The sequence below is a fragment of the Pongo pygmaeus genome, chromosome Y, assembly GCF_028885625.2.
Source record: "Pongo pygmaeus isolate AG05252 chromosome Y, NHGRI_mPonPyg2-v2.0_pri, whole genome shotgun sequence".
In the NCBI taxonomy this organism is placed as follows: domain Eukaryota; kingdom Metazoa; phylum Chordata; class Mammalia; order Primates; family Hominidae; genus Pongo; species Pongo pygmaeus.
Genome location: NC_072397.2, coordinates 15,859,349 through 15,878,017, shown reverse-complemented (window position 1 = coordinate 15,878,017; position 18,669 = coordinate 15,859,349). Strand labels below are relative to the sequence as shown.

Sequence of the window (18,669 nt, the reverse complement as noted above, 5' to 3'; positions counted from 1 at the left end):
CTCCTCTGCTCCTGCGCCACTCTGCCTTGCTGTCTATCTGTCGGCCTCAGTGCTGCTTCCAGAGTGACCTGGCAGCCCTGTCACCCCCACAGGCCATCTCCTGGGCACCCTCTCCCTGCACAGCTGGAGCCCCATCCCCCGCCTAGCATGCACTTTCTTGTTCAGGGGACTCTCTGAGGCTGGAGTCATGCAATAGCTCAGTCCCAACAGGGAGGAGCCCCTCAGCCCCACAGGCTCATGAACGGCGGAAGCTGAGAAGCATTCCCCAGCTGGGGCCCCTGACTTGAATCTTCAGCTTTCCAACCTCCACCCAGGGGTTCTGCCAGCCCCACTGCCAGCGAGGCCAGGCCCACCCAGGGGGCGTCCTCGCACCGGGTGTGTCTGGCTCGGGCCCAGGCGCTGGGTGGGATGCTGGGACCTGACTGGGCCTTTGCACACGTGGCCCACAGCTGTTTCGGGTCCCCAGCGTTCCCAGCTTGGGCCTCAGCCTGCCTTTCTGCTTCACTCCACTTGCCCCTCCACAATCCCTTCCACGTCACCCCTCCCTACCTTCCTGCTTCTGGCTTGCTAACCGGGGCAGGGTGGAGGCCTCTCGTCCTGAGCTCTTCCCACCCCACTCCGGTGGATCCAGAGAGTCCCAGTGGACCCCAGCACCGTCCTACCAAGGCCTGCTCTGCCTTAGACTCAAGGCTGGCCACCCCCACCTCCCATCTTCCTGTTGGCGGCCCAGGAACACCCTCCTGGTCCCCAAGCTACAGAATGAATCCTCTCTGCCTGGGAGACCCAGAGGAAGTCTGCATTCCATCGGCCAGCCCTTCCTAAGCCAGGGTCCTCACTCTGTCCCGAGCCCAGAGGCCAGATCGGGTTACATTGTTGGTCCAAACTGCACAAGGGGTGGGCAAGAGGGAGGAAGCGAGAGAGGACAAAAGGGAGGACGGGGGCTCTGGCCTGGAGGCTGAGGAGCGCCGGCGTACCTTCTTGAACTTCCTCTGCAGACGCAGCATCATGGTAGGCAGAAAGGGCAGGAGGGAGGGAGAACCAGTGTGAGCGGTGGCAGCACACAGAGGAGGGGAGGGGAGGGTCGAGGTGATGGGGCAAGCAGGCCAGGCCGTGCGGGGTTACACGGCCCCTCTTGTTCCTTCTTGGGTCCTGCACCCCCCAGATGGCCACACCTGCGCCCACATGGCATTGAAGTCACGCAAGTACCTGGTACATGAACTTCATGGGACAAGGAGGCCACTGAACAAGAGGCAAAACCGTGGGTCAGAGGTCAAAGGAGAAGGGTCCCAGGTGAATGGAAAAGCGGCCCGTCACCACTGCAGCCCGAGGGTGGGGTGTGTGCGGGGAGCCAGCAGGACACGGTCAGAATTGGCCCAGGCACCAGCACGGCCCCAGTCCCATGTCCCCAAACCCTGCTCTCAGCATCCGGGAGAACCCTAGATGGGAAAACGGAGCCTCAGAGGGTGGCCAGGAGCTGTGGCTCTTGCCCTGGGTGGAGGAGGCTCGGCACTGGGGCTGGACCTTCCTTTGCTAGACCCCATCCCCTTTCTGTCCGGGGGTGCCCCCAGAAGGGGGTCCGTGCCTTTGGCCGGGGCGCCAAGGCCCATGCATGAGGTTCTAACCTGGCTGGGCAGCACCAGGGGCCCACAAGGGCAGGGCTGGTAGCCCTGGGAGGCAGAGCCACAGATGGGCTATGGGAGGTGTCCCCAGGACCCCCACTTCCTCCTGCCATCCCAAGAGCTGAGGGCCCACTCATTCAGTCCCTGATGGGATTCTTTCCACCCTCCGAGGGTACTGGCAGCCCAGGGTGCTAATGACATCTCTGCCTGCTGATCTGGGCATGAGACCCCAGCCCTCTTATCTGCCCCCAGGCCGTGTGCACCACAAGGGTCTCACAGCAGAAGGCTGTGAGGGGGCCTGGCGACAGGGGGGTGGCAAGGGCATGTGCACAAGGGACCCGACAGTGGCTCTGCCCCCAGCTGCCTTCCCTCCCCCGACCCTGTACTGTCCCACGATGTGGCTGGGGTCCCGGCCAGGCCCAGGGCTCAATGCCACCACGGGTTCTCGGCTTCCCGCCCTGGGGTGGAAGCTGGGGTGGGCCTACTTCTGGCCATGAAGCGTCCCCTCTGGCCCATGCCTGCGGATGCCCTGGTGACAAAGAGCCTAGCCTACACCTGCCTGGGGAGTCCCTGGCCCTGCTACTTCCTGGGGGACTGCGTGGAAGGCGTCCCACCCTCGAGACTCCATGCTGTCTCTGGTCAAGCATTGGCCATGGTTAGTGGGTTACATTAGGTCCACTTGTGGGGACCCCTTGGCTGGCTGGTACCTCGTGGCTTCCCCACCCTCTCCCACACCCCCACACGGGCTCAAGCCAGGCCCTGGGCCCCTCTTGGGGACCAGAAGTCCTGTGTTCTCGTACCTTCCTCATGGATTTCTGCAGTGGATGAGAGCTGGGGGTTGCGGGTGGCAGGGGGAGATAGGAGAGGGTTAGACAGGGACACGTGGCAATTCTTAGAGGTGGCGTGGAGGTCAACGTCTTCTGGAGCAGGAACGCTGGGGAGGAGACATGGGGGCCAGGGCCTCGCATCCCACTTACCTTCCTCCTGGGCTTCCTCTGAGAGCTGGAGAAGCCTGGAGCAGGAGAAGGCAGGGATGGGGGAGAGAGGAAACAGAGACAGTGATTAGCGCATACTCGGGCCGCAAGGACAGGAGGCTGGCCGGCTGAGAGAAGAGGGCCTGGGCTCGCTTGGCTGCGGTAAAAGATGGGGGTCAGTCCTTCATCTCTGGTCAGCCCCGGTGAGCTGGGACTGCCACCAGAAGAGCTGTTCACTGTCAACTGGGCTGGGCCAGAAAGCCTGGGGTCATCGGAAAAGTACACGAGAGGGCTGGGAGAGCCATTCTGAAAGCACATAGACATAGACGGACATGGGGTGGACATCTGCCTAGAGGGTGAGGGGGTTCTAGTGGAGCCCAAACTGAGCCTCAGGTTGTAGCAGGCCTAAGGGTGGGTTTAGGAAGCCGGTAAGGGATGCTGAAGCAGCTATCCATTGAGACCTGCTTCTCACACACTGAACTTAGCCACCCAGGCCACTTAGGCGGCTTAAGGTTCCACAGCCCTGAAATGTGCGTGTTACAGTTCCCTGATGGGTATTTCTGTCTCAGCCCATGGATGGCCTGGGTTTGCTCACTGCAGTCTCTTTTCGGAGCTTTGGGTTGTCCATGTGTGTCCCAGCGCCAGCACCCACAGGACTCTCAGCCCCCAGCCCTGGCCTCCTCTCTGAGGCCCTAACTCCCTCAGGTAGTACTAGAGGGGATTGAGCTACAGCCCCTGGCTGATGATCCAGGGGACTGGGGAAAGTGTTCCATGACAGGTCAGGTCTTGCCTCAAAGCCCGTTCCCCAGAGGCCAAGGAACAACCCCCAAGCTCCTTTCACATGAGGCCCCACAGCGGCCCCACCTTAGCAAGGCTGCAGACCTGGGCATTCATGGTCAGCCAACCAGCTGAAGAACCTCAGTTAGGCAGATTCCTGCCTGTAGCTGGGGGCTTGACCTTCATGATCCCAGAACCCCTAGCCTGCAGTGGAATGAGTAACCCTGTATCCTCCAGGGAGAGGAGTCCCAAAGTCTTATGCCAGGTGTACCCTTCCGCATACCACCTCCTCTACCATGCCGGGAGGCGCTCCTTTAGGAGGACGCCGACACGATGCTCCTTCATGATCCCTTCCATGCAGAGATAAGTGTTGTGACAAGAGGAAAGCTTCATCCTGCCTCCGGTAGGTACCTGGGATGGCTGAATTCCGGTCACCTGCCTGGCTAAGAAGGAGAAAGAGGAGAGACTCAAAGGGACCTTTTCATCTAGATGGGCGGAGGTGGCCTGCTAGCTGGGGTGAAGCATGCTTTTCTTCTTCTCAGCTCTCCCCGTAGACACCTTGTGGTACCAAGGTGACACCAACCTGACTCGGAAACCCCACCCCTTCCCCAGACACAATGTCCACAGCCTGAGGTGAAGTTCCCTCAGGTAGCTAAGCAGGACGTCTTCACGCTTTGTGATCCGGGCCGAATTCTGGGTGTGCACCTTGGGTTTCTGGGATGAGCCTGCTAGAAACAGGCATGGGCAGCCGGAATGGTTTCATGGCTGGAATTGGCATGCAGACTCCCCTTCCTCCAGGGACTTTCCAAGAGAAAAGTGCCCTTCAACATTGTGCTGTGTGTGACGGGTCCTTGGCGCGGATATTCTCCCCACTTCCTGATGAGCTTGCCTACCCGTCCCTACCACGTGCTCTGATGGCACCCACAAACAACCTGCCTTCCTATCTACAGGAGCCTGACCTCGGTTTCCCTCCCGTTCTCCATCCTCTGTCTTCTGGCTGAGCCCCTGCGGCTCTGGCCTGGCCCCACCCCATCTTGCCTTGGGAAGCCTAACACCCAGCCCCAGCTGCCAGCCAGCCCGAATGGGCAGCTGCAAGGTTGAGGATCTGGCCCAGAAACTGGGCATGCGCTGGGGCCTGGGGTGTTCGTGTAGCCCAGCTCCAAGAGAAGGATGTCCAGAGAGTCCTTTGCCAGCTGGGGCCAGGGCCAGGCTGTTCCCTCTGATCCTCCTCCTGCCACTTGGCGTCGGCCTCCTCCCTGGCCACCACCTGGACCACCGCCATTATGTTGTCCACAACCAGCACCGCATCCTCCCTCAAGGCCGCCTCCTCCCTCTGCACCGCTGCCGCCCTCTCCTGCCTCAAGGCTGACCACGGGAGCCCTCCTCCGGAGCTCCCACAGACCACGGCCTACTCCTCCCTCCCCACACCTCCGCAACACCTGGCCTCTGGGGGCCGCTTCCCCGGAAGCCCGCGGGCGTCCCCTGCTGACAATCCTTTGCCACACCTACGTGGACACAGTGTTCCCGGGAAGCCCCACCGGGCCCGCAGCCCGCCTTACTCGCCGTGGGCCATGGGCCACTGCAGGGTCACCTGCGTGCAGGAATCTAGGAGCCATAGGCAGAAGTCCTGGTCTTGCAGAGCCCTGCCAGCGGGCATCGCGGCCGCGACTGCGCTTGCGGGAGCCTCTGGGTCAGTAAGGCAGTACACAACAGCGTCCACGAAGGCAATCGATGGGCATCCCTGGCTGCTGGCCTCCAGTGTACCCAGGGCACTGGATGAGAAGTCCTTCGGAATGCTCCTGGGAGAACAGCATCCTCAGGGAGGAAGCATGATACTGGGAGCCTGCATTTGCCTAGACCTGCGAGAGTCCCTGCAAGCGTTCTGTCCTCAAGAGCAGGGGAATTCTTGTACTTCTGTAAAAGAAGGCGACTTTCCTCCCAGGCTCCCGCCCGGCCCCACCGTGCCTAAGCCGCCCAAGCCGCCGGCGCTGGTCCCTCTCTCTATACACTAGATCGGCAGTTCTCAGTAATATCTGCCTGGTCCGCCTAAGGAACAGAGATGTTTCATGTGTTCACCGTGGGTCAACGGCTTGCGACAGTCAGGATGCCAGTTAGGGTGTAGGACTTCCAAGCACCCACTTCCAAAGCGCACACTGCCGGCGCCCCCTGCTACAAGCTCTCGCGGCTTCTCGCGGAAGGCCTTCCCCGGGATGGTGGAGCTGCGGGCCACTGGATGCGGGAAACCCCGGAAGACGCCCTCCGCCCACGCACTGATCAGCCGCGGAGAGTGGCTGGCTGTTCCGGCACTTCCGGCGTGCTTGGCGCACGGTCCGGTTGTGGCATCTTAGGCCGCGGTCGGCCACCCGTTGTGCGGCAGCCAGATGCATGCGCCGTGAGGGCCCCGCGACCCAGAGGCCGTTTGTCCTACTCAAAAGCATCTTTATTTTCTGTTTCTCTGCTCAGGTTGGTCTCTCAGCAAAAATACAAAGACAGCGAGGTTTCTGGATGTTGTCTGTAAAAGCAGATGGGTTTTCAATGTGTCGGTGTTGAATTAGGGGAGGACAAAGGAGGGAAAGAAATCGCTAGTGTTATTAAGAAACTAATTTTCATGAACTCGTTGTCTGTTTCTTGAGGAGTCTTCCTTTCACTGTCGGCCATGTCTGACCGGTGGGTAAGGTCGTGGGACAGCGAGCTAGGGCGCCATTGTTTTCGTGTGCACTTTCTATTATAGCGGTTTTTCTCTCGGTATGTGGTCATAATTTAAATATGCAGGCACTTTAATTTAACCACTGTGATGAAAAACTTGTCCTGTTAGTCAGCACGTGTCAAATTTCTGATTTGTCTGGCAGGAATGATCAACATTGGACATAAATTGCGTTACTTTAGTGTATGTAGAAGTCTGGGGCCATAAATAATCACAGTTTAAATTTGTGTCTGTAAAGCCTTGAAATGTCTCCCTCCTTGTAAGACACTATTGGAAATGTTTCCTGTATCTCTGGTATCGTAAATAATTTAAACCGAGTAAGTGAGTGTAATCGAGGTAAATGGCGATAGATAGCCTAAAACGGAAACGAAATAATCGCGCTTGAGTTACTTTATTAACCTGGCATGCAGACGTACTCTGGTAATCCGGGCAATTTGGGGAAGTCAAGATGGGAGGATGGCTTGTGGTCAGGAGATGGAGACCGGCCTGTGTAACATAATGAGCTCCGTTAATCTGTTGCCATTTTGGCACCAAGGACGGGCTTAGTGGAAGATGATTTTTCCCCAGACAAGGGGTGGGTAGGGGGAGAAGGCTGCGAGTTGGACACGTTGGGGTGGGTGGTGGGTGTCGGGGCCCCAACGGGCACCGGGTGTGGCGGGGCTTCGGGTCAGAGCGGTGTGACAGGGGGCAGGGACCGGGCAGGGGATCTGTGAGGAGGACAGGGTGTGGCAGCGGGAGGATAGGTGGGATGGTTTCTAGATGGAACTGTTCCACCTTAGGTTGTTCTCAGGCATTACGTTTTCGTAAGGAGAGCGCCACGTGGATTTTTCGCATGGGCAGTTCACAGTAGGGTTCCTGTGAGAATGCAATGCCTCTGCTGATCCCACAGGTGGCGGGGCTCAGGCAGTGCGAGTGGTTCACCACCTGTTCTGCGTCGGGATTACTAACAGGCCAGAGACAGGTACCCGTTGGAGGCCCGTGTTTGGGGATCCCTGATCTCTCGTATATTTCAAATCACTAAACGTTTGTAAAATATTTAAAATATACTCCCCCAAGAAAGCATGTACTTTAATTAGGAGAATTTAATCATTTATCCAAATAGCAGTCTTGGCGTGGTGTTTCACCATTGAAATCCCATCGGTTTCATAGCCTCATGCAAGCAGATCACTTGAGCCCAGGAGTTCGAGACCAGCTTCGGCAACATGGGGAAAGCTGTTTCTATACACACACAGACACCCACACACATGCCCAGCTGAGATCGCCAGCCCCTGTACGCCCAGCTACTTGGGAAGCTGAGATGTGGCACGATCACTTGAAGCTGGTTGGAGGACGCTTCAGTCCTCCTCTCAGGAATATGAGAGAAGGAAGACAGTATTTATTAAATGCTATTAATGGACGTACACTTTGCCTAAAGGAAATTGAAGTCTCTGGAAAAAAAAAAAAAAGAAAACAAACACACAAACAAACAAAATCACATTGTACCTCCTAAATGTTTAGTTACCAAATCAAAGTATTTAAGTGCGGGCTTCCTGAGTATTGCAACTTTATAAAATCGCAATGGCTTTTGTTATCTAAGTTTTATAAAGGAGTTTTTGTGAGGTTTGTAGTAAAATGCAGCGTTTTTCCATGAAGTCAGTGCTGCTTTTGCTCTGTATGTTACACATTTTTCATATTTCGAGTAAGTAATACTAGGAAGATGTCAGCCTCTGTAAGGGTATTTCACTTGAGGTTTCAACACAGTATGTAATAAAATTTTATGTTTTGGGCTCTCTTATTGTTATCTAAATATAGATAAATTTTCATCCTTTACAGCTAAATGATGGAAGCGAATCAGCCTGGCAAGCTTTTCGTTGGTGGGCTAAGTAGAGAAGCCGATGAAAAGACGCTTAAAGCAGTATTTGGGGAACATGGTCGCGTGTCGGAAGGTAACTCTTGATGCCAACATATATTTCTGTATATTTTATATTTATTTTTTTACCAAAGTAGACATACACTGAAAATATTTCCTTGAATTCTTAAATTAAAATGATTTTTTTTGTTTGTTTTTAAACTGTTGTTTTGAAGTTTCTGTTTGATATTCGGATAATTCTCATGGCAGCAGCTGAAGGGTCTGTGGAAAGGGTCACCTACTACTTCAAAAGGAAAATGAGCAAAAGTAAATTATTTGTGCAGCTGGAGAGCAAAATGAAATATAATAGGCAGGTTATATGGGTGACTCAGTATTAAGAATCGTAGTAATGATGTGAAATGTAATTATTTTCTGATTTCATGTAACTCTAAGATGTGTGTTATTATGGTGAGTTAGTTATGTACATGTAAAATGTTTTCATGTATTTTAGTTGTTTGGAAGAAAGATCGAAAAAACAAGTGTAGAGGCTTCGCATTTATTACTTTTGAGAACCCTGCAGATGCTAGGAATGCTGCCAAAGATATGAATGGAAAGGTAAGGGTCCCTAGTGAATAATGTTTTAACTTTGTTTTTCAATTAGCAGTATTAGTAGGTCTTTCTAGTATTACTAAACTTTTGAAGATAGCAGAATGCCGTGTGAACTGAAATGCTTTAGCCATCCTCTTCTTTTTGCCTCATAGATGCAAGTGTTTTTGAAAGGATATAGAAATAAACGTTGTATGAATTACTCTATGGTAACCCAATTTCCATGTTTGTACTTCAATATGAGCGTAGGTAGATTTTCAGAAGCTTACAAAGAGGTTTAAAACTTAGAAAGAACCGTCAGGAATATGAGAGAAAGAAGTCAATATTTATGACATGCTATTAAGGGAGTTACGTCCGATTCCTGGAAAGACTTTTGTAGCGTAGACAAACCGTGGATATATACCTAGACACACTTACAAGAAAGAAGTCTTCCGTAAAGAGACACCTAGACAGACTCACTAGACGGAAACATTCTTGTCCATTCCCTGAAAATGTATTCTAGAGAAAGTATATTTAAAGAGGACCTTTTCACTGAAGGAAGTGTTAAGAAGTTGAACATAGAAAATAATATGAGAACATTGAATTTGGATAACAGAGCAACTAACTGACATTTTTGTCCCATCGTTGCCCTTTTCTCCTAAGCACATTTTTAGTCTGTCACCAGAGTGATTTATGTAACACGCATACCTAATTCCTGATTTTCCCAGTGTGTTGTTGGACTTGTTTTGATCCAATCCATGGACTCTTGTCCTATTGAGACTTAAATTCCAGGGATTGTGTGTTTACTACGGCTTTAAACTTTTCTGTAATACTGTTAACTACCGAATTCCTTTGTGTTGCAGTCAAGATCATTCCATCCTGGACGCTTTGGAGCTTTTTGTGTTTTATAACATTATCACAATCTGATTGTAGTTTCTGTTACCCTTTGTGCTATCTCGAGTATGCTTTCTTGGACTTGGTGAGCGTTACCATTCTCTGTAAATGTCTACGAAATAATAATTTATTCTTCAAAAACAACTTAGATTTTAGAGTTTCTTCCTCATCGTATATACTAGGTATTTTGTACTCCCTGTACCATGTATTAATCTCTCGATCGTTAAATTGTCTTTAGTGCATATTTAAACTTTCCTAGTTGCTTTCATTTCTGTTATATCTAGCAGACTTCCTGGTACACAGCAGACAGTACATTTTTATTCACTCTTATACTTCTGTGTTTGAAGGTGTGGTAGAACACGAGAGCTGCTTTCTCTTCATGGCATGGTGTCAGGACTGGAGATAATTTTGACTTTTGTATAGTAATCTATGATAATTTTTTCCGCTAGTTTTCAAGCAGAAGAAGAGGTAGTTTTTGTAGCTGTGATTTCTAAATCACTTCATCTCCCATATTTTATTGTATAAAAATAAATATAAGTGTTATATGCACATAACTATTAAGAACGGAAATAAGGAGGTACTTAGAGTTTTCAGGACGAATGAGGAGTTTAAGAAATTTTGGCTGACCTTGGAATACTGGGAAGCGAGCAGCCATGTGCAAATCTGGGGAAAATATTTTTGGCCCAGAAGTAGCAAAAGAAGTCTCAAGGTAGGAACAACTGGCTACGTGGCTGCAAGAGATCTTGGAAAGTATCTAAGATCTTCCCCCAACTACCAAAGCCATGTGATTTTGAAATAGAGTTCTTAGCTAAACTGTTTTGAAACATTGCTTTGGCCTATAGAAAAGATTAAATTGAAGAAAGTTATCGTGAATTTAATTAGGACATTTAAGCATTTCTGAGAAACAGCATGCAGTACTCTACTACGAGTTGTTTTACAGGGACACGTCTAAGGCCAAATAAGAAATTAGTAAGGCAGAAGACATGAAGGAGACCAACCCTATATCACATTTAAGGAAACAGAAGTAGAGTAAATACAGAATTGTAAATTATACTGGGACCTTGTATGTGAGTATGAGCACAATAAACAGGAAACAATTCAAAATGAATAATGTAACTAATGCCTTTGAATAAATAACCTTACTTTTTAAAATGACACATTCTTTTATATACACTTGAAACACTGAGGCTTTTAAATAAGTGACGTGGATGCAAAGGTGAAGTAAATTATGTATTGTAAAGAACATGTGCCACATTGTCTGGCAGAATGTGTGATGGGTTAATTTTTTGAGGTGTTATTTTTTAATATTGGAGGCCTTTCAAGGAAACTGAATAATAGAATTTCTGTTTATCCCTTCATGGAAGGCATGTGCTCAGCAAATGTCTCAAATTTCACATTGTGAAGGACGCGATCATTTCAGGAAAAAAAAAAAAAAATTAAAAAAAAAAAGAAAAATGTTTGTCTTTGGTGAAAACGTGTAGAACTGAAATAGAGTTGATGTAAAACATCTGTAAAATGTGTTTAGGTTAACTGTGACAGTTTTCTCGATTGTATACTTTATTCTTTCAGTATTTGTATGGAAAAGCAATAAAAGTAGAAGAAGCCAATAAACCATCCTTTCAACGTGGTGGTACGCGGAGAACACCACCTCCTTCAAGACACAGAAGCCCTTCGGGAAGTCTGAGGTCTACAAGAAGAAGCAGTGGAGGAAGAAGAGGGTGGCATCACTCACGTGGAGGACACTTGGGTAATGTTTTACAATATAAAGATGGAACCATAGGACTGAAAGACAGTGTTGGAAGATGTAGAAATTTCTCAATTTTATTTACTTCCCAGGAAAAGTAAATTCTTGTTGATAAGCAAAATCATTTGTAAGTGCTAAAGACGTATTATAGGAAAGATTGAACTAATATCTAAAAGTTGTTTTAAAATCTTAATTACTTTGCACGGAAATAACATAAATTTCAACTGAACTGAGTTTATGAATGATGATTGTGTGTACTCCACAGGTTTTCTGCAGAACTCATTCACATTCGTAATACTTTAGAGTTTCTCTCTTTGGGGCCCCGTAGTTCATAGATGTTGCATTGTCAAAATACAGTGAAATCTTGAAAACCTTCCAGAAGGACAGTAGAAACTCAGTATTTTAGGATTGCTTGCACAACATTTATTTTTCTGTGTATACACATGCACACATGGATGCAAATATTTTGATATGGATAATTTGCATAGTGGGCTGCCATAAAGCATTTTCCACTTAAGGAATGTAGAACGTTAATTAGTCAAAAGAGTCTGTGACTCAGGAAATATCTAAGTTTAAGTCTTTCTTAGGCTTCAAAATCCTACTCTGACACTTCTTTTAAATAAAACCTTTTGACTATTGCAGGCATAATGAATATCGTGACCCCAAAGACAGAGGAAAGCAGATATTTCCAAATAGTACTTTAACTGGTTCATGCTTTAGTGATACCAGTAAAAATGTTGAAATGTAGCTCAACGTACTTTCTATTATTTTATCAACACCGCAGGGACCTCCCGTGGTACACCACATGAGGGAGGGCCTCTGATGACTTAGGGTGGAAGGAGTCACCACGGTTATAACAATACATGAGATAGACATGGCAGAAGTCTGGAGAGTTACTCAAGGAGCCGTGGTGATTTCTGTTCCCGTGATGGTGAGCACGGTGGAAGAAAGGAACAGATAGGGTGCACCATCCTCCTTGTGAAGCACATTGTAGCTCAAGTTACAGGGCTTCTAGAGGTGGTGGTAGGGAAAGCTGATGTGAAGGAGGAGACTAAAGCAGATCTTTAAAATAATAGTTCTTGCATACCAATTCTTTCTCACATATCGAAAATTAAAATGTTGTTTCAGCATTATTAGCTGAGTACCAGTAAAAGAAATAGATTGGTTTGTGGGGAGAGGTAGATACTGTCTTATTCCATGAATTTTTTGAGGTATACTGATGAAAATGAATTTTTTCAAAGTAATTTCATAATTTTGAATGCTATTTGAAAACTGTCTGTTAAGATGTAATGTCTGTAATTCAGTTTTGTTTTGTTTTTTTTTTTTTGAGACGGAGTCGCGCTCTGTCGCCCAGGCTGGGGTGCAGTGGTGCGATCCTGGCTCACTGCAAACTCCACCTCCTGGGTTCATGCCATTCTCCTGCCTCAGCCTCCCGAGTAGCTGGGACTACAGGCCTCCACCACGACACCAGGCTAATCTTTTTGTGTTTTTAATTGAGACGGGGTTTCCCCGTGTTTGCCAGGATGGTCTGGATCTCCAGACCTCGTGATCCGCCCGCCTCGCCCTCCCAAAGTGCTGAGATTACAGGCGTAAGCCACCGCACCTGGCTGTAACTCAGTATTTTAGGATTGATTCAACTATATTTGTTTTTCTGTCTATACATGTGCAAGCATCTAAGCAAATCTATTTTATTTTTCATTTCATATGGAGAACTTGCGCATTGGCCTGCCATATAGCATCTGCCGTTTAAGGAATGTAGAACTCTAATTTCTTCAAAGAGTCTGTGACTCAGGAAAAGTCTAAAGATCACATATAAATCATATTTATATATGTGTGTATATATACACACATATATTTATATGTGTGTATATATACACATATAATTATATGTGTGTGTATATACACATATATTTATATGTGTGTGTATATATACATATATTTATATGTGTGTGTATATATACATATATTTATATGTGTGTGTATATATATACACACACACATATATAAATTTTTTCATTATTTATTATGCAATTCTTAAAGATTATTAAAATTGAGCATAGCCCAAGCTGAAAATTACTATTACATAAGGGAAGTTTAAGAATCTAAATTATGTTAACAAGTTTTAGAGATCATGTACTTTTCTAAGGTGTCACCTTTTGATTCTGTAATTATTTGAGTTCCTTTGAGTGGAATTTGGTTTAATTTTATGATATGTTTTCACGAAGCTTTCTTCATACCAGAATGATATGAGCAGCCATTTATTACTGATCTCCTAATATGTTTTTCTTGATCTAGATTATATTTAGATATTTGAATGATAGATTTCTGCTCTCTCTTCACTCTCCACTTATCCCACATCTCTCTCTCACACCAATATATGAAATGATTCCTGATTATTTTTGTAGATTTTCTAAATGGACTTTTATTGCTTGAATTAAACTAATTTCATATAGAAATACTAAAGGTTATTAGTTTAGATAATTGTGCAATTTTACAATTACAATCTGCAGGAAAGATTTATACACATCTAATATTTAGCCATTTAAAAAACAGCGACGTTTCTCAACTAAAAAGATTTTGTATGAAATACAGGTGATGGTGGATACACTCTTGATCTCCACATGAGTTCTTCTAGGGGAACGTTTGGAGTTAAAAGAGTTCCATCTTCAAGAATTGGAAGTCCTCCTCCTAAAAAATCTGCTCCTTCAACTGTGGCAAGAAGCAATAGTGGGATAGGAGGCCAAGGTAAATGCTACCTGAGAGCCAGACCGTAGTTTTTGTATGACTGAAAATGAGCTATTTACCTGAATGCTTAATTTAAGATTGAGTAACACATTAGAATTGACACATACATGGACATACTTATTGATTGATAGCTTTTATTTTAGTTTGAATCTCGCTAGGTGAATTTCAGATTTATGGTGAAGAAATACTTGACCTTTTAACTGCAGATCAAAGAAGCGATTACAAAGAGGCAAACGTTCCATTTAATGCTTTGTTTGCTAGAGAATTCCTCTTAATTTTTCTCAAAGTTCCCAGCAGTATTCTTTGATGGGAGGCTTCTTAGTCTAATGAATCCTTGCATATCCTAGATCCCTTTCTATTTGACCCCTGGTGTTCCAATCTAAAAATTGTGTGTTCAGTTTCTTTGTCAGGTTAGAGTCTTGCTGTCACCAGGCCAGGCTGCAGTGGTGAGATGATGGCTTGCTACAGCCTCAAATTCCGGAGCTCATGCAGTCCTCCTGTTTCAGCCTCCTGAGTTGCTGTGACTCATGGCATGCACCACCACACCTATCCAATTTTTCATTCCCTATTTTTGTAGAGACAGGATCTCACTACATTGTCATAGCTGACACTAAAGCCCTGGGCTCAAGCAGTCCACCTGCTTTAGCCTTCCACAGTGGCTCGAGGCGTGAGCCACTGGGCCTGGCCAGACAGTTTCTGTGACCTCGGTAATGCTTGTGTGCAAGGCGTTCTTGCTGGTTCTTTGAGGATACTACAAGAGCATTTAGCAGAAAAGCAGTCACTGGGCTTTAATACTGTTTAACAAGATAAGTAAGGATTGAAATGTAGACATGAAGGAGTCCAACATTTTTCAGCTAAGTTGATATCACAGAAATGCAGAGTCGTGAAATTCAGGGGCTGTACATTTATCATTAAGATTGTACGGGGATGTTTAAACCTTAACGCGAGATCCTTAGTGCAGGATTTGAAATTATTTGAGGAGAGAATTTAGAACTAAGCAACACGAGGTGAGCAGTAGGATTGAATAGAAGTAATAATCTTGAGAAGGAGGAGAAGGGTAAGATTTCAGATGGAACAGAAGAAAGCACGATAAAAAAGTCACCGTTCTCAGCAAAGAAGTTTAAGCAGAGCAAATTAAAATTCTTACTAAGGCATGCATCATAATATGGAGGAAATGGAAACCTTCTGTTTTCAATTTTACATTTCGTATTAGAGGATTGGTGAAGTTAGGTAGTAATTGAGTTCACAATACTTAAGCTAGCACATTTCCACTTAAAGATTAGCCAGTGAACACATCATAGGTGAGAGACTGACCTGTCAGAAATAGCACGTGAAGCCTGTATTAAAGGAAAAACTGTTCTATTTTGAACGAGGCACAATGATGTAATGACTCTTTTACCAGTATTTCTTATTCCATGTAAAATAAATCTTAGCCATCGTTAGAAAAGCTGGAGGAGCATATTTTAATTTGTCCTCATTTAAGATAGAGCCAACCACTTGGAGATAAAGAAGAACTTTTGTGTACAGATTTCACATTCAGTAGTTCATGGGTTGCACTACTTGTGTGTGTGTGTGAGACAGATTGAACAAGATGGGTAAATGTACTTTCTTTGGCTGAGATAGGACACCATATGCAAACTTTAAAATCAGTGTAAATTTTGACGGTTTTATGCATTTTCCCTGTGTCATTAATAGTCATCAGTAATTCACATGAAAAGGAAGATAACAACTAACTAGTTATTTCCAGTTAAAAATGAACTGTTAACCTGAGAATTAATGTTTAGCTTAAACTGTGTTTAAGAGGAACTGGCCTTTTAGGAGCCAAGAGATTATACAAAGCTGTAAGCTATGCTGAAGGTGTCATGAATGTCTGGTAAATCAGGGAAAGAGAAGGAGAGTCATGGGAGAAATAATTTTTAAAGTTGTTTTAGAGTAGAAAAGATAGTTCTTCAAATTTTCTGTACTTTACGTAATATGTCATCATGTTAAATTAAAGGTCCCATTTCACGTGGAAGAGAGAACTATGCAGGTCCTTCACGCAGAGAGCCATCCTCCTCCCGGAGAAAGAACAGTACCTCAACAAGAGATGATGCTTATGCAACTAAAGATAGGTAAAGGAAAATTGAAAAAATAGTTGGTTTTTTGTTGTGGTGATGAAATGCACATACCAAAATTAAACATCTTTGGGTTAACAATTAAATGGCATTAAATGCATTCTGTGTTGTGTAACAACCACCTCTATTTAGTAAAAAAAAAAAAAAAAAAAAAAAAAAAAAAACATTTTCATGACTCCGGACTACAGCTCCACTATCAGTTAAGCAGTCCCTTTCCTTTTCTCCCTTCCCGCTGCCACCAGGAAACATCAATCTGTGTTCTGTTTATGAACTTACCTGTTGTGGGCATTTCCTTGTAATGGGCTCAAACACTACACGACTTTTTTGTCTGTCTCTTTTCTTTCTGCTGGATGTCCTGAAGGTTCGTTTACGTCATCGCACTTCACTCCTTACACAGGCTGTTAACCCATTATTTTGTTTGGGTTGTTTCCACCGCAGTATTTCTAGGCACAAATATTAGCTTGAGTACACTTACTCAATTCTGGCTATGTATGTGTGGAGTTGCTTGATCATATGATAATTATGTTTGTTTTCTTCAGGACCCACCACATGTCTCCATAGTAGCTGCCTCATTTTCCATTCCAGCAAGCACTGTATCAGGGTTCCAGTTTACCTACATCCTCTGAAAGACTTGATATTTCCAGCTTGTTACAATTTATAGGCATTCCAGTATGTGGGAAGTATGGTGTCACATTTTGGCTTAGAAATGCATTTTCTGAATCCCTAATAAGGAGTATCAGTTCCCCGTACTTTTTGGGTATTTGAATATATTGTACTTGAAGAAATGTCTGTTTAGATGTCTGGCCTTTTTTTTTTTTTTTTTTTTTAAAGTTGTAAACAGGTTATGTTTTGGATACTAGAAGTTGATCATTTAAAATTTGTTTCTTTAAAACTTATGCAAGCATAAATCATCGAAGTTCCCGAGACACCAGGTGTTATGCTCCGCCACGTAAAGACTGTGCATGGCGTGATTATGGTCGTTCTCTCCGTGATGAACATTCTTCTAGACGATATGGGTACTATAACATTTTCTGGTTTTCTCCAATATACGTCTTAAATTGTTCATTCTGACACTAACGAAGAGGTTTTTTGTTTTGTTTTGTTTTGTTTTTTGTTTAATAGTGATCATGACGGCCATGGTAGAGATGATTCAGAACGTCCAAGTGGACGTTCCTACAGACATGCATGTCAGAGTTATAGTAAGCGTCCAGGTATGTTTTGTAAATTATACAATTATATTTAGTAGACCAGATCATTGCTGTAACAAAATTTTAGGGAAAATTACAAAGGAAAACCATAACATGTTTAAATGTTGGGAAAGGTTAACAGTGTAAAGCCTAGGGATCTATAGGAAGGTTAGAACTTCAATTCATTTACAGAAAACGTGACTCAACCTTTATTTTAGAATAGACTTTCTTAAGCTTCAAAATACTACACTGACACTTCTTTTAAATAAAACATTTTGACTATTGCAGTCACAATTAATATCCTGTCAAGAGAGGCAGAGGAAAGCAGGTATTTCCAAATAGAACTTTAACTGATTCGTGGTTTAGTGATACCAGTAAAAATGTTTCAATGTAGTTCAACATAAGTGCTATTATTTTATCAACCCTGCAGGGACCTCTCGTGGTGTACCACCTGCACCAGGTCCTCGGATGACTTTCAGTGGAAGCAGTCGCCGTGATTATAACAATACACGAGATAGATATGACAGAAGCCGGGAGAGTTACTCAAGGAGCCATCGTGATTCCTATTCCAGTGGTCGTGGGCACAGTGGCAGAAAAGAACAAACCTATCCACCTTCAGTGGATAGGGTGCACCGTGATCCTCGTGAAGAATATGGGAGCTCAAGTTACAGGGCTTCTAGAAAAGGTGTTGGGGGAAGCTGATCTGAAAAAGGAGACTGAAGCAGATATTTAAAATAAGAGTTCTTCCGTGGGTATCGAAAATTACAATGTTGTCTCTGTATTATTACCTGAGTACCACTACTAGAAATAAGTTAGTTTTGTAGGGAGAGGTAGCTATTAACTTCCTCCATGAATTTTTTGAGCTGAAAAGGAATCTTTATCAAAGTAATTTCATTATTTTTAATACCATTTGAAAGCTATCTGTTTAGGTGTAATGTGTGTAGTAAAATTTTCAGAATAAATCTATACATGGAATGCAAAGTGCCTGATTTTATTGCTACACGTGCTCAAAAGCAAATTCAATAGCAGAGTAAACTGTGTTGTTTGTAAAAACTTGCGTTTGTTGGTTTGCACATAAAAACATACAAAAGTAGGCGCAATTGCAGTCTTCCTTGGAAGCTGCACAAGTTTCCTAATTAGGCTGCGTTTCTTTTAAAAAACTTACCAGCTTCAGCTGTGCAAGGTGGCTCACGCCCATAATCTCTTCTCTTTGGGGGACCTAGGTGGACAAATCACAAATTCAAGTTTCAGAAGCCCTCAGAAGCTGTCTGCCTCACCCTGAAACGTTTGTCCTTCAGAGGAATAGTAAAGGTCAAAAAGTAATAGATACTGTTGAAACTAGAGTTTAAAACATCCAGAACATTCTTCTTGAAGCATTCTGTGACTGAAGCGGGACAGTGGTAATGGAAACATATTTTCCACTGAAATCAAACTGAACCTGCTAAGTTTCCTAGGTACTTAGCTTAATGAAATTAAATGGTCCTAGTTTACATAGTGA

The 18,669-nt window shown here is 45.2% G+C and overlaps 1 pseudogene; it reads left to right on the top strand.

The window, feature by feature from the left end:
- The first annotated feature begins 5,702 nt into the window (after nucleotides 1–5,702).
- On the top strand, nucleotides 5,703–17,777 carry LOC129025936 (RNA-binding motif protein, Y chromosome, family 1 member B-like; annotated as a pseudogene).
- The last annotated feature ends 892 nt before the right edge of the window (nucleotides 17,778–18,669 follow it).